Source organism: Paramisgurnus dabryanus, unplaced genomic scaffold (genome assembly GCF_030506205.2).
Source record: "Paramisgurnus dabryanus unplaced genomic scaffold, PD_genome_1.1 h2tg000159l_1_36349__unordered_in_group5, whole genome shotgun sequence".
In the NCBI taxonomy this organism is placed as follows: Eukaryota; Metazoa; Chordata; class Actinopteri; order Cypriniformes; family Cobitidae; genus Paramisgurnus; species Paramisgurnus dabryanus.
The window spans coordinates 17,501-27,500 of NW_027394082.1; positions in this window are offsets into that span (position 1 = coordinate 17,501).

Consider the following 10,000-nt stretch of genomic DNA (forward strand, 5'->3'; position numbering starts at 1 on the left):
TTTAAGGCTCCAAAACCTAAGTCGATGGGGTTGACCAACTGTTGGAGATTTTAAGGCTCCAAAACCTAAGTCGATGGGGTTGACCAACTGCTGGAAATTTTAAGGCTCCAAAACCTAAGTCGATGGGGTTGACCAACTGTTGGAAATTTTAAGGCTCCAAAACCTAAGTCGATGGGGTTGACCAACTGTTGGAGAAACTTTCGGGTTGACCAACTGCTGGAGGTATTTTCGGGTTGACCAACTGCTGGAGATCGTTTCGGGTTGACCAACGGTTTGGTTCTCCAGAGGGGCCGGGAGTATGGGGCTTAGGCCGGGGGGGAGTGCTTAAGAGTGGGTGCCCGGGACCGAACGGTGCGCCGGGTACGGGCTCCAGGGTGTCCGTGGCTGGTTCCGAGGCCGGCCTCGGGTGCACGGTGGTCGGGTAGAGGGGCCACCGTCCTCGGGGGTCCGGGGCCGGCCTCGGGTGCACTGTGGTCGGGTAGAGGTGCCACCGTCCTCGGGGGTCCGAGGCCGGCCTCGGGTGCACTGTGGTCGGGTAGAGGTGCCACAGTTCTCGGGGTCGTATCTCGGCCGGGGAAAGGGTTAGAGAGGCGAGGGTTGGCTCGTTGGAAAGGTCCCTCCGCGGGGCGTCCGAGGGTGGGTGTCCCGAAGGGCTGCGGCGAAGGGCTCCGGAGCTACGGCCGTGGGAATATCAAGGGGTGGTACCCCGTATCTCGGCCGGGGAAAGGGTTAGAGAGGCGAGGGTTGGCTCGTTGGAAAGGTCCATTCGCGGGGCGTCCGAGGGTGGGTGTCCCGAAGGGCTGCGGCGAAGGGCTCCGGAGCTACGGCCGTGGGAATATCAAGGGGTGGTACCCCGTATCTCGGCCGGGGAAAGGGTTAGAGAGGCGAGGGTTGGCTCGTTGGAAAGGTCCCTCCGCGGGTCGTCCGAGGGTGGGTGTCCCGAAGGGCTGCGGCGAAGGGCTCCGGAGCTACGGCCGTGGGAATATCAAGGGGTGGTACCCCGTATCTCGGCCGGGCTTAGGGTTAGAGAGGCGCGGGTTGGCTCGTTGGATAGGTCCGCTCCGGTAGAGCAACCGACCCAAGGGACGAGTCGATCCGACCCAAGGCGCCCGAGCTACGGGCGTTTAAAGGTCAGGCGGTGGTGCCCCGTATCTCGGCCGGGCTTGGGGTTAGAGAGACGCGGGTTGGCTCGTTGGAAAGGTCCCCTCCGGTGGAGCAACCGACCCAAAGGGCGAAGTCCTGGGACTTTGTGCGCCGGAGCTACGGGCGTTTAAAGGTCAGGCGGTGGTGCCCCGTATCTCGGCCGGGCTTAGGGTTAGAGAGACGAGGGTTGGCTCGTTGGAAAGGGCCGCTCCGGTAGAGCAACCGACCCAAAGGGCGAGTCGATCCGAGCAAAGGCGTCCGAGCTGCGGCCGTGGGAAAATCCGCGGAGGGACCGCCGTATCTCGGCCGGGCTTGGGGTTAGGGAGAAGCGGGTAGGCTCGTTCGAAAGGTCCCCTCGGGTGGAGCAACCGACCCAAAGGGCGAGTCGATCCGAGCAAAGGCGCCCGAGTTACGGCCGTTTAAAGGTCAGGCGGTGGTACCCCGTATCTCGGCCGGGCTTAGGGTTAGAGAGACGAGGGTTGGCTCGTTGGAAAGGTCCGCTCGGGTGGAGCAACAGACCCAAAGGGCGAGTCGATCCGAGCAAAGGCGCCCGAGCTGCGGCCGTTGGAAAATCCGGGGAGGGACCGCCGTATCTCGGCCGGGCTTAGGGTTAGAGAGAAGCGGGTTGGCTCGTTGGATAGGGCCGCTCCGGTAGAGCAACCGACCCGAAGGGCGAGTCGATCCGAGCAAAGGCGCCCGAGCTGCGGCCGTGGGAAAATCCGCGGAGGGACCGCCGTATCTCGGCCGGGCTTAGGGTTAGAGAGAAGCGGGTTGGCTCGTTGGATAGGGCCGCTCCGGTAGAGCAACCGACCCAAAGGGCGAGTCGATCCGAGCAAAGGCGCCCGTGCTGCGGCCGTGGGAAAATCCGCGGAGGGACCGCCGTATCTCGGCCGGGCTTAGGGTTAGAGAGACGAGGGTTGGCTCGTTGGATAGGGCCGCTCCGGTAGGGCAACCGACCCAAAGGGCGAGTCGATCCGAGCAAAGGCGCCCGTGCTGCGGCCGTGGGAAAATCCGGGGAGGGACCGCCGTATCTCGGCCGGGCTTAGGGTTAGAGAGACGAGGGTTGGCTCGTTGGATAGGGCCGCTCCGGTAGAGCAACCGACCCAAAGGGCGAGTCGATCCGAGCAAAGGCGCCCGTGCTGCGGCCGTGGGAAAATCCGGGGAGGGACCGCCGTATCTCGGCCGGGCTTAGGGTTAGAGAGACGAGGGTTGGCTCGTTGGATAGGGCCGCTCCGGTAGAGCAACCGACCCAAAGGGCGAGTCGATCCGAGCAAAGGCGCCCGTGCTGCGGCCGTGGGAAAATCCGGGGAGGGACCGCCGTATCTCGGCCGGGCTTAGGGTTAGAGAGACGAGGGTTGGCTCGTTGGATAGGGCCGCTCCGGTAGAGCAACCGACCCAAAGGGCGAGTCGATCCGAGCAAAGGCGCCCGTGCTGCGGCCGTGGGAAAATCCGGGGAGGGACCGCCGTATCTCGGCCGGGGAAAGGGTTAGAGAGACGAGGGTTGGCTCGTTGGATAGGGCCGCTCCGGTAGAGCAACCGACCCAAAGGGCGAGTCGATCCGAGCAAAGGCGCCCGTGCTGCGGCCGTGGGAAAATCCGGGGAGGGACCGCCGTATCTCGGCCGGGGAAAGGGCTAGAGGCTCGCGGGTAGGCTCGTTCGAAAGCTCCCCTCCGGCATAGCGACCGACCCGAAGGGCGAAGGCCCCGGACCCGAGGCGCCCGAGAAACGGCCGTGGGAAAATCCGGGCATAGACCGCCGTATCTCGGCCGGGGAAGGGGCTAGAGGCTCGCGGGTAGGCTCGTTCGAAAGGCCCCCTCCGGCGGAGCGACCGACCCAAAGGGCGAAGGCCCCGGACCCGAGGCGCCCGAGATACGGCCGCGGGAATTTCCGCGAGCTTCGACCGGACGTATCTCCGGCGGGCGGGGTCGCACGGACCCGAGGCCGGGCTCGTCGGAAAGCCCCGGGACGGACCTTTCGAACGAGACCGGCCGCGCGTCCGGGCGACCTCCGAGGCGGACGCTAGGGGCGCCGGAGCCCCGGACGAGCGAAAATTCCGCGACCACCCGCCCGTATCTCGGCCCGGGAAAGGGCCAGAGACTCGAGGGAGGGCTCGTTCGAAAGCTCCCCTCCGGCATAGCGACCGACCCGAAGGGCGAAGGCCCCGGACCCGAGGCGCCCGAGAAACGGCCGTGGGAAAATCCCGCGGGGGTAGGCCGTATCTCGGCCCCGGAAAGGGCTAGCGACGCGCGGGTGGGCTCGTTCGAAAGGCCCCCCGCGGAGGAGCCACCCACCCGAAGGGCGAAGGCCCCGGACCCGGGGCGCCGGAGCAGCGCGGTAACGAAATTCGAATTTTCGACCGGAAGTATCTCGGGCCCCCGGGGTCGCACGGACCCGCGGCCGGTCTCGTCGGAAAGCCCCGGGCGAGACCTTTCCGACGAGCCCGGCCCCGAGTCCGTAGGACCTTCCCCGGCCGAGATACGGCGCCCGGCAGTTCATTGGCCGATATCTCGGAAACGGGGCGTCGTAGACGCTCCGTGGTATTGGTGACCTTGACGATGCCGGGTCAGACGAGTCGGCCGCGGGCACGGGCCCGGGGGCGCCGGCCGCCAGAGTCGGGTGGCTCGCGCACTTCCAGGCGGGCCGCTCGCGCACCTCCAGGCACCCCGACCCACTCGCCGAGGCCGACCGAGGTGCGCCGTCCCGGCCGCGGACCGGTCGGGGTCCCCTCTCGAAAGGGCAGTAGTGTGAACAGGTGCCATCGGGTATATAGGGGAAGGGGTCCTCTCGAACCAGGCCTTCGAACCCGCGCGAGCCTAGCCCGGCAAGGCTCACCCTCCCCGGCCACGGGTTCGGCCTCCGTCCCCCTGGAGGTCCGGCACCTCCAGGGTCCCCGACCCTGCCTCCCCTGCCCGAGGGGAGGCCTCCGAGGCGGGCCTGACAGGGCGGCCCTCCCTCCTGGAAGTCCGGTTCCTCCAGGGTCCCCGACCCTGCCTCCCCTGCCCGAGGGGAGGCCTCCGAGGCGGGCCTGACAGGGCGGCCCTCCCTCCTGGAAGTATGGTTCCTCCAGGGCACGCGTCCCTACCTCCGTAGCCCAGATGGGTGACTCCGAGGCGGGCCTGACAGGGCGGCCCTCCCTCCTGGAAGTCCGGTTCCTCCAGGGCACACGTCCCTGCCTCCTTAGCCCAGAGAGGTGACTCCGAGGCGGGCCTGACAGGGCGGCCCTCCCTCCTGGAAGTCCGGTTCCTCCAGGGCACACGTCCCTACCTCCGTAGCCCAGATGGGTGACTCGAAAGCGGGCCTGACAGGGCGGCCCTCCCTCCTGGAAGTCTGGTTCCTCCAGGGCACACGTCCCTGCCTCCTTAGCCCAGAGAGGTGACTCCGAGGCGGGCCTGACAGGGCGGCCCTCCCTCCTGGAAGTCCGGTTCCTCCAGGGCACACGTCTCTGCCTCCTTAGCCCAGAGAGGTGACTCCGAGGCGGGCCTGACAGGGCGGCCCTCCCTCCTGGAAGTCCGGTTCCTCCAGGGCACACGTCCCTGCCTCCTTAGCCCAGAGAGGTGACTCCGAGGCGGGCCTGACAGGGCGGCCCTCCCTCCTGGAAGTCCGGTTCCTCCAGGGCACACGTCTCTGCCTCCTTAGCCCAGAGAGGTGACTCCGAGGCGGGCCTGACAGGGCGGCCCTCCCTCCTGGAAGTCCGGTTCCTCCAGGGCACACGTCCCTACCTCCGTAGCCCAGACGGGTGACTCGAAAGCGGGCCTGACAGGGCGGCCCTCCCTCCTGGAAGTCTGGTTCCTCCAGGGCACACGTCCCTGCCTCCTTAGCCCAGAGAGGTGACTCCGAGGCGGGCCTGACAGGGCGGCCCTCCCTCCTGGAAGTCCGTTTCCTCCAGGGCACACGTCCCTACCTCCGTAGCCCAGATGGGTGACTCGAAAGCGGGCCTGACAGGGCGGCCCTCCCTCCTGGAAGTCTGGTTCCTCCAGGGCACACGTCCCTACCTCCGTAGCCCAGATGGGTGACTCGAAAGCGGGCCTGACAGGGCGGCCCTCCCTCCTGGAAGTCTGGTTCCTCCAGGGCACGCGTCCCTGCCTCCGTAGCCCAGATGGGTGACTCCGAGGCGGGCCTGACAGGGCGGCCCTCCCTCCTGGAAGTCTGGTTCCTCCAGGGCACACGTCCCTACCTCCTTAGCCCAGATGGGTGACTCGAAAGCGGGCCTGACAGGGCGGCCCTCCCTCCTGGAAGTCTGGTTCCTCCAGGGCACACGTCCCTACCTCCTTAGCCCAGATGGGTGACTCCGAGGCGGGCCTGACAGGGCGGCCCTCCCTCCTGGAAGTCTGGTTCCTCCAGGGCACGCGTCCCTACCTCCTTAGCCCAGAGAGGTGACTCCGAGGCGGGCCTGACAGGGCGGCCCTCCCTCCTGGAAGTCTGGTTCCTCCAGGGCACACGTCCCTACCTCCTTAGCCCAGATGGGTGACTCGAAAGCGGGCCTGACAGGGCGGCCCTCCCTCCTGGAAGTCTGGTTCCTCCAGGGCACACGTCCCTACCTCCTTAGCCCAGATGGGTGACTCGAAATCGGGCCTGACAGGGCGGCCCTCCCTCCTGGAAGTCTGGTTCCTCCAGGGCACACGTCCCTACCTCCTTAGCCCAGATGGGTGACTCGAAATCGGGCCTGACAGGGCGGCCCTCCCTCCTGGAAGTCTGGTTCCTCCAGGGCACACGTCCCTACCTCCTTAGCCCAGATGGGTGACTCGAAAGCGGGCCTGACAGGGCGGCCCTCCCTCCTGGAAGTCTGGTTCCTCCAGGGCACACGTCCCTACCTCCTTAGCCCAGATGGGTGACTCCGAGGCGGGCCTGACAGGGCGGCCCTCCCTCCTGGAAGTCTGGTTCCTCCAGGGCACACGTCCCTACCTCCTTAGCCCAGAGAGGTGACTCCGAGGCGGGCCTGACAGGGCGGCCCTCCCTCCTGGAAGTCCGGTTCCTCCAGGGCACACGTCCCTACCTCCTTAGCCCAGATGGGTGACTCGAAATCGGGCCTGACAGGGCGGCCCTCCCTCCTGGAAGTCCGGTTCCTCCAGGGCACACGTCCCTACCTCCTTAGCCCAGATGGGTGACTCGAAATCGGGCCTGACAGGGCGGCCCTCCCTCCTGGAAGTCTGGTTCCTCCAGGGCACACGTCCCTACCTCCTTAGCCCAGATGGGTGACTCGAAAGCGGGCCTGACAGGGCGGCCCTCCCTCCTGGAAGTCTGGTTCCTCCAGGGCACACGTCCCTACCTCCTTAGCCCAGATGGGTGACTCGAAAGCGGGCCTGACAGGGCGGCCCTCCCTCCTGGAAGTCTGGTTCCTCCAGGGCACACGTCCCTACCTCCTTAGCCCAGATGGGTGACTCGAAATCGGGCCTGACAGGGCGGCCCTCCCTCCTGGAAGTCTGGTTCCTCCAGGGCACACGTCCCTACCTCCTTAGCCCAGATGGGTGACTCGAAAGCGGGCCTGACAGGGCGGCCCTCCCTCCTGGAAGTCTGGTTCCTCCAGGGCACACGTCCCTACCTCCTTAGCCCAGATGGGTGACTCGAAAGCGGGCCTGACAGGGCGGCCCTCCCTCCTGGAAGTCAGGTTCCTCCAGGGCACACGTCCCTACCTCCGTAGCCCAGAGTGGTGACTCGAAAGCGGACGCGGGAGGGTGTACGTGGCGCACCCCCAGGCCGAAGAGAGGTCTCGTGAGCGGACGCGAGGGTGTACGACAGAAGGCCTGGAAGTCTCTGACTTCCAGGGTCACCGACCCTACCTCATGAGCCCGAAGAGGTGACTCGAATGCGGACGCGGGGGTGTACGTGGCGCACCCCCAGGCCGAAGAGAGGTCTCGTGAGCGGACACGAGAAGTACGACAGAGGGCCTGGAAGCAAAAGCGGGTGACTCGTGCACTTCCAGAAAAGGCAAAAGCGGGTGACTCGTGCACTTCCATAAAGCCGAAAAGAGGTCTCGTGAGCGGACACGAGAAGTACGACAGAGGGCCTGGAGGTAAAAGCGGGTGACTCGTGCACTTCCAGGGTCTCCGACCTTACGGCGCCTTCCGACGCGGGCGCCTCCTCCCGGACGAGCCACGGGAAGGGCCCCTTCTCTCAAGGGGCGGTCGTTTGAACAGGTGCCATCGGGTATATAGGGATGGGTGCCTCGAAGTGGACCTCCAGCGTCCTCCCTCCCTGCGACAGATCCCAAGAAAGGTCTGTGCGCGTCGGTGTGCGATGAACGAAAAACCGTTAAAAGAACTGGAACGGTTGGAACGGACGAAGGGCGTCTGATGTGAGGCAGCGCCCCGGGCGAGTGTCGGCCGAAGGCTCACAATTAAAGAGCTCATACCCGAAAGATGGGAAAAAACGATCCGCCCTGGATCATCAAGGCTAATGCCTAAAAACTAAAGCTACCTTGGGTGATGGAACTCGGCTACGGCCGCAAAACGATCCGCCCTGGATCATCAAGGCTAATGCCTAAAAACTAAAGCTACCTTGGGTGATGGAACTCGGCTACGGCCGCAAAACGATCCGCCCTGGATCAAGGCTACGGCCTAAAAACGGCAAAAAAAGATCCAAAAGTCCCTGGATCAAGGCGCTTCGGCTTAAAACCTGTGAAAAGATCCGCCCTGGATCAAGGCTACGGCCTTAAAACTGCTCAAAAGATCCGCCCTGGATCAAGGCTACGGCCTTAAAACTGCTAAAAAGATCCTAAAGTCTCTGGATCTAGGCTACGGCCTCAAAGACACACGTGTTGTGAGAAAAGATCCGCCCTGGATCTCCAGGCTACGGCCTCAAAGGTTCGACCCGACCATATATGCTCAGACACGGGCGAACACAAAAGCGTAACAACCCCTGTTGGAACCGTCGAAGGATCTCGGCGTCGGCCGTAAAACGGAAACCCCCCGGTCGTCGGTACGCGTGTGGCGGTCGAGGGCCCCCGGCCGCCGGTCGGGCGGGCGCGTGGATAGGTCTCCCGAGCGGTCAAGGAGTCCCGGAAGCCGGTCGGGCGAGCGGCCGGCCCCGGGGCACCCTACCCTCTCGGGCGCACCGACCCCACGCGTTTCGTCTCGGTCGGCGTCCGGGGTTCCGAGACACCCTTATGTATCTGTGTGACAGACGGAGTGGCACACCGTCTGCGGCGGGACAGGGCCGCCGACCGCGATGGAAGTCGAGTGTGGCGGCTTCCAGGGTCCAAGACCCTATAGACGGACGGAGTGGCGACCCGTCTGCGGCGGGCCAGGGCCGCCGACCGCGATGGAAGTCGAGTGGGGCGGCTTCCAGGGTCCAAGACCCTACAGACAGACGGAGTGGCGACCCGTCTGCGGCGGGCCAGGGCCGCCGACCGCGATGGAAGTCGAGTGGGGCGGCTTCCAGGGTCCAAGACCCTACAGACAGACGGAGTGGTGACCCGTCTGCGGCGGGACAGGGCCGCCGACCGTTACGGAAGTCGAGGGGGACGGCTTCCAGGGTCCAAGACCCTATCTGTGTGACAGACGAAGGTGCATCGTCTGGGGCGGGACAGGGCCGCCGACCGCTATGGAAGTCGAGTTGGGTTGCTCGTGAACTTCCAGGGTCCAAGACCCTCTCTTCGTGACCGACGAAGGTGCTCTGTCTGGGGCGGTACGGGGCCGCCGACCGCTATGGAAGTCGAGTTGGGTTGCTCGTGTACTTCCAGGGTCCAAGACCCTCTCTTCGTGACCGACGAAGGTGCTCTGTCTGGGGCGGTACGGGGCCGCCGACCGCTATGGAAGTCGAGTTGGGTGGCTCGTGCACTTCCAGGGTCCAAGACCCAACGCGTTTGACCGACGAAGGTGCCCCGTCCCCGGGCACGGACGGGGACGGGCCCGGCCTCCGGGCCGCCGTGGAAGTCGAGTCGGGTGGCTCTCGCACTTCCAGGGTCCTCGACCCTATCTGTCTGACCGACGAAGGCGCTTCGTCTCGGGCGGGCCAGGGCCGCCAGCCGCTATGGAAGCCGAGTCGGGTGGCTCGTGCGCTTCCAGGGTCCACGACCCTGCCTTCGTGACCGACGAAGGCGCTCTGTCTGGGGCGGTACAGAGCCGGGCCCCGTCCAGCAGGGGACGGTGGCCCGAACAGGTGCCATCGGGTATATAGGGAAGAGCACCTCGCTGATTCTCCAAGGTGATAGGCTACCGGATCCCATGACCTCTCGAGCCCAGCGAGAGGCCTCTCGAGCGGACACAAATGCCTCGAAAAAGTCCCTCTGCACTGAGGTAGTGACGATTCTTATTACGAATGGCAAATCATCCAAGGAAGGGACGAACCCGGCTGGCCTCGGCCGTTAAACGAGCCGGCTTCGTTCGGCCGCTAAACGAACCGGCGTCGTTCGGCCGCAAAACGAACCGGCGTCGGCCGCTAAACGAAACCCCGGGCGGGACAGGGCCGCCCACGTCTCAGCCTTAATGACCCGTTACGGGGTGACGCCCGGATACGCTTTGTGTGTCATGGCCCTGAGATTCTGGAAATCGAACTGCGCCTGGGGCAGGCCTCCGCCCGGCCGACGTTAGCGCGTCGGCCGCCATGGGCGGTCGGTTCCTCCCCGACCCGGCGCTCTCGCCTCCAGGGGGGCTCTCCGGAGCCCGCCCGACCCTTTCCGCGGGAGACTCAGACGGTCCGTCAGACGCGAAGGTCCGCCACCGGCGGCCGGCGAGGGCCTCGGCGACCGAGGGCGGAGACGCCCCCGGCCCGTCGCGGCCACCCGGCCCCGCGAAACGCACCTTTCCTCGGTTACGGCCCACCCGGCCGCCCCTCAGCCTACGAGAGGGGAGAGCCACACGAGAGTGGCCCCGGTCCCGCTCCCCCCGGGGGGTGGAAACCGGGACCCGCGCCGCGTGAA